This window comes from Streptopelia decaocto (assembly GCF_964273445.1).
Source record: "Streptopelia decaocto genome assembly, chromosome: 10".
Lineage (NCBI taxonomy): Eukaryota > Metazoa > Chordata > Aves > Columbiformes > Columbidae > Streptopelia > Streptopelia decaocto.
In genome coordinates this window covers 16,463,267-16,476,563 of record NC_138665.1, presented here as the reverse complement: position 1 = coordinate 16,476,563, position 13,297 = coordinate 16,463,267, and the positions used below count along the sequence as shown (strand labels likewise).

The window sequence follows — 13,297 nt, the reverse complement described above, 5'->3', positions numbered from 1 at the left end:
AAAACCACCCCCACGCTTGGCACTAATTATTGCCCTTGCTGGCAGCCACTGTGAGAGGCCAAGGTTTGACTGTTTCCCCTTTCTGTGCTTGCAGTGGTCCTGCTGGGGCTGTGTGTGTCTGGTTTGTGGTTAAACGGTGGAGGCTCTGTTCTCTGCAGGGCTGCCAGCCTGGCATCTTTCAGAAGTACTGATTTTTATCATTAAGAAAACAAGATCCTTCATCATTTTTTCACTCCACCTTTAGCTTTGCTGCAAGCTGATTTTTTTTATATTGATGCAGGTTTGGGTGTTTTTTTTTTTTTTTTTTTTTTAAACAAAACCCAAACCAAAACACCCCCCCAAAAAAAACCAAAACAAAACAACCCTAAGAAACCAACAGATCAAAACAAAAGCAGTGGCAGGTATGAATTTGTTGTTCAGGATGAAGCAAGAAAGAATTGGTGCTTTTATTTACTCTTTTTTTTTATTTCCAAATTAAAAGAAATAGAATATATGCTGAAAAATAAACCCAAGAATAACAGCCAGCTGATAGCAGTGGAATACATAAGAGGAAAAAAACCCCAGGATTATGCAGCCTCGGAAAGAGCTAACAGATGTTCAGGGCGGGTTAGAAAAACAACATGATCAACAGTATGAAAGCCGCGACAGATCTAAACAAAACCCCAAAATAGATGCAATTCTAGAATAAGCCTGAAAAAGAGAAAATCATTATAGGCTTTCCTCAGCACAGCCGCTGGTCTCTGATAAAACAAGACTGAAAATTCTCAAAAAGGAGATTTATACTGAGGTGGCTTTGCAACTTCATTGCTAGAGACTTCTCGTGCACTTCTGCCAGTGAGTAAATTGGAAACAGGATAAAAACGAGCAGTCTGTTTCTCAGGCAGGAAAGGTGCCTGAAGTAAGAGCTAATTACTGACCCTGTAACAGAGTGACACTTTCTTAAGAATTGGGAACATAGTTGTTGTATCACTTAAAATAGGTTTTTTAATTTTACTGGACAACTTGAGCTGGAAGAAAGTCCACACAGACCATGTAGTTGTATAAAATTACCTCTCTCACCTTTAATGTGTGGTGTGCATTCCCATAAAATGAAAGAAATCTGGAGTGCAGGGGGAAGCCACATCAGTGTTCAGTGGTGCCAGGGTTGCTGGTGTCCCTCGCTGTGGACCACGGCCACTGCTCCAAGGCTCAGGTCTGTGTTATTATCTGACTTAACCATCCTTCTCCCTCAGCACTGGAGAAATTGCTTTTTGGGGCAGACAGGAGAGCAGGCTGTTTCAGGGGGGTTCGGGCTGCCATTGAGATCCATAACAGCTTTTTCTCCAACACTGGTGAGAGGAGAGTGAGCTGTGACTAAAAAGTGCCACTTCAAAAAGGCAAATATTGATGGGTCTGGCTGTTACTCTAGATTTTAATAAGATAGGATATCGCCCTGTTTTGTCATAACATTAGGGAAGCGCGAGAGTGACATATTGTGACTTAGTGCCACAGGAAGGGTGTGATGCCCAGGCCGGTGCCTGCTGCTGGGTCCCATGGAACGGGCACCATGTTGGGCAAGGTGTGCTCCTGCTGCTCGGCCTCACACCAGCCTGCTCTGGGCTCCAGGAAACCTTCTCAAAATGGCAATTATTGAATCTACATGAATTTGTATAAATTATGCAAATCAAGTAGCAGTTGCACACTGCCGTGGTTTAGGTGAATCTCGTGCTGTACTTAGAGCTTCGTGTTGGACTGATGCAGGTTTTATTCAATAAAACAAATGGGTTTTCTGTGGAGTGTTTGGAAAGCAGCTGGTGGTGATAATTGGTTGTAGGTCACAGTGGTGCAGTCTGTTACCATTTATTTAATATGTTCTTCAGTGGAGAAATCTAGAAGGTCAGTGAGCTTAACTTGCTGATGTACCTGGCTTGAACCAACAACACTTGGGCCATTTTTCTGTAGGGAGATATTTGTGAAAACATGAAATTGATCGTGTGCTTTATTAAAAACAGCTAATTCATTTGTCTTTCCTCAGGTTTAGGACACTGTGAATTTAATGTTGAATCCTACAGAAGCGGGGCGGTTTTCAGTAGTTGCCTTGGTTTGCAGTGTTGCCCTCGCTTTGCATCCCTGTGCCACTGGCTGCTTCCCCTCCTGTCCTGTGGTGACATCCAGCATCTTCCCTGAGCTCTGGGCATGCATTTCCAGAAGAAATCCAGCTCAAACTTTTTAGATGAAAAGGTTAAAGACTTTGACACAAGATAATTATAAAAGGCAAATTAATCTTTTCTTGAATCAAAAATTATTGTGTAAAAGAGTGTGTAAATTATGGCGTGCAAGTTAAGTAATGGCTTTTATACTGAAATCGGGAATTACTGTGATGAAGGAGATGGTGTCAAACTGGCGTAATTTATTTCATTTTGGTTTCTCAGATCTGCAATGAATTTAGGAAATTCAAATTTATAGGAAGTGGGTCTTTTACTGTAAGAGTTTCTCTGCAAGAATGAGAATACTTTATGTGACTTCCATTGGGGTCATATTCGTACCATTATTCTAGCTAGGACCTCCAGTTAGAAAATTCCCGTGTATGATTTGTTCTACTGGCTTCTTTAAATGGATTTTTCAAACTTTCAATGTTACTTTCATTTATTAATTTACCTTGCATCACTGCTCTTCAGCATTTGAACAGGGATATGATGATGAGCACAGTGCAGTGTTTTGCTAATAAGCCATAAAACCTTCCACTGTTTTCCTTTTTTTGTGGATGGTTTTGAAGTTAAGGAATTTCTTTCCAAACCACACTGTAGTACTAAGAGCCCAATTTGAAGTCTTCCTGTAAAGAAAAATGGAAGTTCTTAAAGTTATAATTTTGGGAAATTAAGTCAGGTTAGCTCTAAGGGCTTAACTTTCTTCCCAATGGAGGATGGTTATGAATTGGTCATAAGCACAACTCACCTTGGAGTTGCAGCACTTCATACAGAAAAGCGTTGTTGATGCTGCAGAGCATGTAGTCTGCCCTGCAGTAAATCTAAACCTTGCGTGTACAGTCTTTCTGCGTGTGTTTGAAGAAACGCGCAGGCTAGATATCTGCAGTATCTAAACTCTGCTCTTTTGTAAACAGAATGGCTATTTTTGAACCTTGAGCAGGATGTTTCTGGTGAAGGGATAATGCAGATGGATCCTTGTGAGCGCGCAGACGCACACGTGCGTTCATCAGGCGGTGAAACGGGCTGTGCGCATCATTCATTTAACTGGCAATTCTTTTGTGGTGTCAGTATCATTTCCTAGCAAAACTGGCTAAAGGAATTGTTTCAAACACAAAAGATGTTTTGAACTGGCCTAATTACTTGCTCAACAGCCAATAACTTTGGGAATTGTTTTCTGTGTGAATTCTAGATACAAATTGGGATATCTTTCCATTTGTTTAAAAAAGATTAGGCCAATAGGAGAAAAAAAGGATCTTTACCCATTTTCACTGAGCAGTGAAGTTTGAATATACAGCTTGCAATTGAAACTATTTTTTTCCCAAAGCCTTTGAGGCCTGTTTCTCAGTCTAGTGTAAACAATTTATTGTTAAAGTCCTAGAATATTTGCATTTTAATTAAAGACAATTTTAATTAAATACAAAACTTTAATCAGAAAAGCAGAGTTTAGGCAGATAGTGTACTTGCATGCTAAGCAAGTGTATTCTGAGGGGACCTGTGCTCTGTATAAAACTGGTTTGTGTGGTAGTTTAAGCAGGAGAGTTGTAAATATATCTTTCTTGCCTAACTTTACCTACAAATAGTAATCTCCCTCCTATGTCTTTTATCTTGCAGTAAGATATTCTTCCTACAAGCAATTAAGCAAAAGTGAGGGTGATGCAGAAATCTTAAAGGGACAGTGAGCAGACAGAAGTTTATTTTGAAGTCATAGGGATGCCTATAAAAGGAAATATTCAAATTACTGTTGCATTTTTTGAAATGTTCTGTTTCAATGATGTGTTCAATTTTTTTTGTAGAAGCATAGGCGATACTGTGACCATTTGATGTTAGACAATAAATGTCACATCTGGATTTGCCTGTACTTGACAGTACTCTAATGCTGATGCTGTAACAGCATCTTGAGTTACGACCCATTGGTTCTCCCCTGTTTGTTGATGAAGCTCTCTGATCAGTCATAGAATTCATTAGGGACCTAATGGGCACACGTATAATAGAAAGTTGGGGTCTACCATGATGTCATGAAGTAAACTCTGATATCTAACTGGCAAATGAATTTGTGGAGCTTTCCTCCTTCGTTACGGTGAGAATTTGCTCAGGCCAAGACTGCATACCAGGATATTTGGAGTAAATCCTTCCATGGTGAGCGCTGAACTAGTCTTCTGAGAAATACAGTGGTAGCTCAACCCTGAGACATTTTGATTTGTGATTGTTGTACGTGTTTATTTTTATATATAAAGGTTTTAGTATCCTAAGGTAGACAAGAAGCAGGTGGTCTTCTGTGCCCCTGTTGGAATTCACTTAATCCTTTATAAAATAACAACTAAGAACTAAAATTAAAACCAGTCATAAAATGAAAAGAGGATATTTCATGTTTAACCGTAGCTACATATTTTGAAAGCAGTAGTTCTAATTAAGGTCTCATCATTGACAAACTGCTCAAAAAAATAGAATGCAGGTGTCACTCAAGATCTGTTTAAGCCTGAGACTTCAGCTGTGATTTAGTATCATATTGGCATTGTGTTTTAATTCAAAATGTATGTATAGCATGCATATAAAAATATTTTATCTGAGGCTTAAAGCTACTTGCGGTAATGGCAAAGCAGTTACTATATTACCTTTGCTAACAGGAAAAGTGCTGCATATAAATATTTTTAGTCAATAATGTATTTTTAAAAAGGTTTCTCAGTGGGATCAGATTTATGTTGTCAGAAAAATTTATTCAGCTGCCAAGCGCGGATGCCCGGCACGTCATGTATTCTAAGATTTACAAAGCAGTTTCTTCCTGGCCGTCAGTTGGATGTGGTTACGGCAGGGTTGTGTAGAGAACTGGGGAATCAGTCCAGCACTCCTTTTGTGCAAAATCCTGCCTTAGATTGGTACGATCCAATAAACATCTGCCTCCACATGTCTGTAGCAGCTTCTGGTAGCGTTAGATACTCAGGTCAAGAAGGGGCAGAGCACTGGAGTCAGGATCTGTGTTATGGATCTGAGAACAGAATTTTGCCTGAAGCATTTGAGATTTTCCTTATATATTAAATGGGCTGTTTTTCTCCCCTATTACTTGTGTGTTGCTGCCAGCTGCAGTTCAGCTAGGTAGAAAGCGTAGCTTGATTCTTTGGTTTTCCCAGGTAAAAAGTAGAGGATAATAGTATTTGTGCATTAGATTTCACCAAGTGTGTGTGTTTCAACCACTGTTGTTAAGAAGCCTGCATATTGTTTGTTGTACAAAATATGTATATAATGAGAAAAATATGCTTGAACAGAGATTTCATGTTGCATAGAGTAGCCAAACTGTCTAATGAGTGAAAAAGAACAATGCGGCTTAAATCCACTTTAAAACTAGTGATCAAAAAGTAGTTGAAATTCAACTCCTTTGAAAATTAAAAGCCTTTAAAGTATTTAAAAAGTCATAATTCCCATTTGTTGGTACAGTTCCAAGATCAGTTTGTGAACTTGTTGCATCAGTCTTTATACCTTTTGATGGAGCTGTATTCAGTTACACTGAATTTGTTCCAAGTATTTTAAATGGTTGAATGGAATCTCTTCTCCTATGAGGTAGCAAAAGCCAAGTAGGTTTTTAGCTGCTTAATTAGCCTGGTTCATTAAATGATTTGGTATAGGGGATGTCAGGAAGAATTTGACATATCTGTACTGACTTTGAGATGATCCATCAATTTATCAAATAAAGACCTGGAATTATCTCTTTGTTTGTTTGTTTGGGATGGGTTTTTTTGATCAATAGGTATAAATAAGGAAGACACTTTTCCCTTCATTTTATGTCCTTTCTGAGTAATTCTAGTTATCTAATCAGCATAAAATTTGCACTACAGTTAAATAGCAAGGCATGATTATGCCTCATGATACACTTCTGTTCTAAAAGAAAAAGAATGTAATAACAGGATTCTGTATTGATTGTGCTGCTAATTCTGCCTGGTAGCACAGACTGGCAGAAGGCAGGTAGCCGAATTGTGTTTAACGGTTTTATTGTGATGTGACTAAGATGGATGTGACATCGCCCTCTATTATTCGTTTGAGAGTGTGGACACTAATGAAGCCATTAGCTGAGCTAAGGCAAGTGAAGAAAATAGGGAAATTACCATTATTCTGAAGCCATTAAGTTGTAATCTGCCACTTTCTCTCCTTACTCAAAAAGGCATCTTCTTTTTAAGGCCTCCCTGGCTGTCCTTTAAAGATTCATTAATTCATTAACTTTCCAAAGGAGATGGAGGAAACACAATTGAAATTTTAATCAGCTCGGCATGTCATATTATTAACATTTGGAGTGTATCTGTATGCACTGTTGCACCACATCAGGTTAAGGTTAAATAAACTACATTACAGCAAATAATGTTCTGTTTCATACCGTAAAACATAAAATGTTGAAGGCAGAAATTGGTTTCATGGTTAAATTAAATTACAATACACAGCTCGTATTATAAATTCTGTTACTCGATTGTATGTTCTTTGGAGGAAATGGAATATATCCTCTATGTTATCAACATTAATATTTTCAAAATATTCATAGTAAGTCTATTCTGTGAAAGGATATAGAAAGCACCACAAAACTTTGTTTTTTAGATGTCTGCTCTACTATTTACTCACTTATGATCAATGCTTTTAGTTTGTCTTTTGGAAAGTGACTGACTTATTTGAATGTCTCTCTTCTAATGGGTCATTCAGACATTATGAACCATTACAGCTGCAAAAGTTTTTGTTATTACTTTCATTTAGGAACTATGGAGCGCTATTTTTATCTATCACTACTTTATTATAAAAAAAATCCCTTTTGCTTCAGTTGGACTGGAGCATCCTGGAGCAGCTTTTGGCCTGTGCTGTGGAACTGATTGACATACAGCTGTGATAAAATGGATGAACGCTCTATCTGAACAACTAAAATACCCCGAATGTACAGAGGAGGTGACTCGAACCTGAATATGGGAACACTCTATTTCATTCCAGGTAACCAACAGAAACTTTTTCTGGGGAAAAAAAAAAACCTGTTTCATTTTGGGCTTTTTAAGAGCCGTTTTATTAATGGCTCAATTAAAAGAAGCCTGGGGTTCAGACGCTTTGTAGAAGATGCATGTTTTAAGGATTTCCTTGAAATTCTTTGAAACCATTCCAGGGATAGGGCTCACACATACACAAGGGTATGGTGGAAAAAAAGGCCTAGAAACAATAAATCGAGGTGTGCCAATAGGTAAGATGAGGCACAAAGGTGAAGGGAGGGTAATGGAGGTCTGAATGTGCTGTTGCTTCTGTGAACTTAAAGTTCCTTTCTAGGTTCATCAGCTTTCTTCCTTATCTTCCTATAATTTTGTTTGGAAACACTTGGCTTCTGGACCATTTTGCCCTTGTGCTGTATCAAAGAGCTTTTAAGGAGTTATATAACAAAGGCTGCAGTTTGATGTTAGTATTTATGCTAGGCAGGCAAGCCTGGTATAAATCTGAGGTGTTTTTCTTTTTTTTTTTTTTTTTCCTAGCTGTGATAGTGTCAGTTTGATATATCACCTTTCATGTTGTGTTTGTACTTGAGGTCAGGAAACTTCTGAGTTGTGCGTATCACCAGCATTGTAAATACAAAGTAGCCTTTGGCACCTTAGTGTGGTGCCTTGCAGTGGATTTGTCAAAACAAAATCCTCTCTTTTGTTTTCCCCTGGAGTCAATTACACTCAGGATGAAGCGGTTAGTGACACCAAGGATAGCAGCTGAAGCATTGCAGGTTAACCTGCTTATCAGAAGTGCTGCCATCGGTATTTTCTAGTATCACTGGCTGGCTTTACTGGTCCTTTGAGAACTTCGGCTTTCACCAGGACTTCCAAAGCTCACTAGAATTTCTTTGCATATTTTGAGCTTCCAAAAAGTACCCACCTAAATAAACTGCTTCTTCTGTGTCAGTGCTGGCAGTCTTTCAGGGCAGGACCTTTCTGCTTTTGCCTATGAACAAACCCTTTGAACAAGGTAGTGGAGTGGTGGTTGTCTTCCAGCCCCATGCCCTCTTGTGGGGACAGGGGAGACCCGTGTCAGCCTTGCTGCCAGGCCCTGCCTGCAGCTACAATGGCATTGTAAATGTGGCTCAGGTGTTCCCATATTGCTGTTGCATGTCAGATACAAGCTGGCTTTTCTAAGTAGTTTCCATATGTAGGATTGGGTTTTTAGCCATGTTCTGAAGAGAATAAGGAATTCAAAATCCAAATGAAAAAAATAACTTCAGAAGCAGCAGAATGTAAACAATATATTGTTTTCCTGATGAGATCACTGGCTGCTCATTACACATCAGTAGATTAAGAAACTACTATTGTTTGGGGATGAGGTTTCCAGATCTATCTGCTGGCAAATGAGGTTTGGGTCCCAGTCACCTCTGCTGTGATGTTCTTTGCTTGAACAGAGCTTTCCTCCCATCTCCTTTCACTGGCTGGAGATTACCATAATATATTTGAGTACAGTAAAAGGTCCAAATATCCTGGCCAACAACCAAAGTATGCTCTATACTTAATACTGCCTCAAATTTCTCATAAATGGTTTGTGATTATTCCAGTCACAAATAACATAGGGAGGCTTTGAGATAGACTTTATGTCATAGGGTTATGAGTTCTTTTGTAAATAAAGCCAGTCCTCAGGAGTGAGCATGAGTAACGGTTGATCCTGAAAAATGAGGAATAGGACTGTGTTTTGAAGCTGGGTGAAAAATCCCACATGTTGTAATTTATTTATTTACTTGCATTACTCTGCACTTCTCCAAGCACTGAAACACAACCGGAACATAAGAACTTATTGCAGATCTGCAAAGTCCTGTACAGCGGGGACTGCTCTTAGTTATTGCTATCAGCGGCAATAAATGTAATAAACATAAACCTCTCACGACAGCCTCATACATCCCTCAGTCTGTGACTTCCCCAGTGGCCAAAAAATAGATGAACTTTGCAGTGGGCCTGAAAGGGGTTATCAGCAAACTCTGGGTCTGCAGACTTGAAGAGAAGATCAGGTTTCAGTGTCTCACATTCTTAATGGAAAATACTCTGTCATTGGGACCTTTAAAATTTTTGGGATGCTTTGGTCATAATTTTTGGCATCTTCCATATAAGGAGTAGGAGACTTCTTAGTAGGCAAAATCTAAACTGGTAGGAGTGTTTGGAGCTAAAGCTGGTGTCTAAGAGCCTACATCAAAATTAGCCCGTGCAGACTTTGGAGCACCAGTGGTGTGTGTGAAGTGGGTCTGCAGACATAAGTAGCCCCAAGAGTGTGCACCAGTTATCTTATGTTTCACCTCAAAATACCAAGCGTGACTGAATCTGCAGAAGTCTCAGTGACAGCTGTCCTGAGTCTTTCCTAAGGTCCTTATGAAAACTCAGACCCTGCTTGTCTTCAAATGGTGTATCCGCGGTGACCACACTGCAGCATCCCTCTATGAAAGAGACGTCCTGGGATTTGGTTTTGTTCCCCATTCCCTTAAGCATGTGTAGGCAGGGATCTTGGTGCTATGGGGTGGTCACCTGAGTAGGCTGAACTTATGAAAAGCATTCCTTGTGAGCTTGGTTTGAGCTGGAAATACATGTGAATCAACAATGTGTATGATTCAATTCTCCCTCTCGTGGTCAGATGAGGTCCTTCTCAGCCTTCAAGTACAGACATATTAGATGTTTCTGTTTGCTAGATACCATCTGCATCTTTTTGAAGTGTCCCATGTTTGTACTACAACCAGAATTTAGTGGGGAAGTTACTGATAGTTCCTGAAATACATATATTGACTTTTTGCCACACCATGAGTGGACGGATTGGAGATCTGAACTGAACTGTGACATTCTGTGGAATTGTATTAACCTTACTTACACACACCTCCCCTAAGTGTTTCTAATTTGTCTCTGCTTAGGTGTTAAAGTACTTCTGAAACATAGCTCTGTTTATCATCCTCCTGGCACTCCTGTTGACTCCAGTGGGTGATACAGTGTAAGCTCTATTGCTTTTAAAGGATGCTGCAGCATCGTTGACTTTCATAGGAGCATGCCTCTAAATAGAGTAGGATTTGCCTTTCTGTCTGTTATAAATAGCATTGTTTGGTAAGGGAAGTCTTGAGGACTTTGTTCAATGATATTTGTCTCCCCAGAAGCAAAAAAACCCACAAAACAACACACCCAACTTAAAAAAAAAATGCACATATGTGCAGGATTAAGCATTCAAAAATAAATTCTTAATTATTGTTTAATTGATTTCAGATATAAAAAGGAAACAAAAAGGAAAAATTTCAAAGATATTATTTACACAGGGCTTAACAGCCATACTCTGTCAAAATGGATGTTAGACCAATACCAGAATTCCATGCTGGACAAGGCCACTGTACACCAATGTGCCTTTTGTTCTGTTTTATCACCAAGGAGCAGAAATTTTTATTTATTAGTTTTTCTGGTTTATTTCACAAATATTTTCCTTTCAATGCATCATTTTAAGTCCTGCTAACACTTATTTTCATCCACCAACATGAGAATGTAATGCCACCGGTTTTAGAACTCCTGTTAAATTCCAAAGCAGTAAGTTTAATTGCTTATTATGTATTTCTAAGTAGTTAGTTTCCTCAAAGAAATGGCTAAAGATTTTCCTCACGCATCTTGACTCAAATATTGTCCTTTAGCGAGAAAACATTGATTTACTTCTGCTTACCCCCTGTGGAGAACACCTTATCTCTGAGACTGGGTTTTGTTACAATGACAGCTGACAGGATTCAGATTTAGTCAGGTAAAGTCTGTCACTGTCAGTAAAAATGTTAAAGCGTAGCAGTAATAAAATATGATATTAATTTGGTGATTTTTTTTTTTTTTTTTAATTGAAGTCAGTTTTTAATGATGCAGAGATTTTGGGGAGTTCAGGCTTATTGAATTAATTCCTACTAATTGTCTCATCTGCTTATAATGTCGTTTGTCTTTCATGAATATCAATGCCTACATTCATTTAATCCAAAATAATTAATACCCAAACAATTAATAATGAGATAGAATCCGAATTGAAAAGAACTTTAAATGGTGCTTAAATGCATTCATGATTGTTAAGGCTGAAAATAAATATTACGTTATGCTTCAAATTATTTTATCAGAAAAAAAATAAGAACAATTAATACAAAATTGTGTGCATCTTTTTGTTTCGCATGCCTATTATTGTTTTATTAGCAAGTGTATTGTGGCAGGTCAGGGATCAGATGTATGTACCACAGTTCGGGCATCGTGCAGGCTCAGTCGAGGGGTGCTGGCCGGCCCGGCCGGTGTCAGTGAAGTGCGGTGGCTGCCGAGCTGATGTCAGCAGGGAGGTAGGTGCCTTTGGAGAGTGATTCAGCAGCTCTCGGTGCTGACTAATCACTGGATTTAGCCACTAGCAAATGCAAGATCCACAGTGATGTCTGAGCTCCTGCCTTTTAGGGCTGGCATAAGGCTCTGACTCAGGGTTGTGTCTGCCCACTAATGATCCGGTGCCTACAGCTTTCTTCTGATATGAGGTAGCTGAGCCCGTCTTGTTTCCTTAGAACTGGCAAAACCCTCAACAAAATGTTTCTGCCTTAATAGCACTTTGTAGCTTTTCTGTAATAAGCTGGTGACAGCAAGCATGGCTTCGGGGCTCTCAGCACCCTGAGGGGCCAGAGCCTGCTGCCCGCAGCTGGGAGAGGGTCTCCCGGAGAAACCGACCTCCATGCACCTGCCTGAAGATGAGCTACAGCACAACCGAAAATGCAGCAGTTGCAGCACCAGAAGTAAGTTGGATCTTGCAGCCTTGTGGCCTGGGATTGACCTGCAGGGGGTTGGTTTGGTCTTTGTTCTGCTATGGGGAACCTGGGGAAAAGAAGCTTCCTTACTGGTTTTCTAGCACATAGGAATTGAAGAAAATAACCAGGATGATGAGTGCTAGTCTTGGCTGACAGATGTGAGCTGCTGTTTTATCGTGGGAGTATATGCGTTGCATGTGAGATTCAGCAGGACCTATGTGACCATGGCTTCCACACTGTGGTGGGGTGGCTTTGTGTCCAAAGCACTAGTCATTTGCACCAGAGTAATTTGCTGCTTTTGCTGCTTTTTGTTTAACAGATATTTCATGATGCTGAGGAAAACATGTTAAAAATATGAAGGTGGATTAAGCAGGTTTGGAGGCAGTGGCTGAGAACCTGTCTCTGGCTCCCCAAACATGCTGTGCCCATCTGTGCTCTCAGGCACACTGGTGATATGGGGATGTGGAGGCTTAGCCAGGTGTGGCCAGTGGTGGAATATGACCTGCTACACAATGTAACTGACATGTCTTTCTGGCCAGAGAACGGTGCACCCTTGGTCACCTCTTTCCGGAATGTTTTAGGATATTGGCCTCAGATGTTCTTCCTCAGCAGCTTGCTGGTGGTCTCTACACTTCAGGGAATTATCCCACCAAGCAAATTGGTGGACTCCATGAACGTGTTCTGTGGATGTTATTTAACTTCATTTTCCTTACTACAGGTGTGCCTACAGGCTGTAACAGAGCTGGCATAGTTTGGCCATTCCAGTTCTATAGTTAGAACTATGATCTGCTGCCTGGCCCAGGGGCCATGGTGATGTTGTTAGTTGTTACACTGATATGTTTTGTAGGTGGTTATCTGAGCTAGAGGTAGTTTGGATTTCCAAAGGCGAGAGTTGGAAAGTTTGAAAAGACAAAGGAGATCATGAACCTTGGATATTTTTCTTAAGCATCTGTAAAATATCCTCAGCCTGGGCATTGTCAATTGTAGGTGTGTTTCTTCATTCACTTTAAATCTGACACATACGCAGGCTGCCAGGGCAAATGCTGTCCTGCCTTCCAGCTGTCTTCCTTGTGCTGGTTCTGGCTTTTAGGATGTCATGTTGTGAATCAGATCAAGCAAATAACCCTGCTGAAAGCATTCTCTTTTTTTTTTTTCTTTTTGGTGGGGTGGGAATGGGAGGGAGGGAAATTACTTTGCAGCCAGATGAATTTCGTGGTCTATCTTCCTGTGCAGCTGCATGAATGCCACTACTAACACAAGGAGGGGAACAAAATAACTGCTAAATTAAAATGTTTGTGGACTGCCATCTTTAGATAGGAAAAAATAAGTAGGATTACTTTGTAAATATTACTATTTTAATATTACTTGG

The 13,297-nt window shown here is 39.8% G+C and overlaps 1 protein-coding gene across 2 annotated transcripts in view; it reads left to right on the top strand.

The window, feature by feature from the left end:
- AFF2 (ALF transcription elongation factor 2) overlaps positions 1-13,297 on the top strand; it is a 333,326-nt gene that overhangs the window by 21,541 nt on the left and 298,488 nt on the right. The window contains exon 1 of one of the 2 annotated variants that reach the window (XM_082062240.1): positions 7,010-7,142. The exons of the other annotated variant lie outside the window; for it this stretch is intronic. The gene's annotated coding sequence lies outside the window, so the exon portion shown is untranslated. Of the gene's footprint in view, positions 1-7,009; positions 7,143-13,297 lie in introns of those variants that run through there. 2 annotated transcript variants of the gene reach the window in all.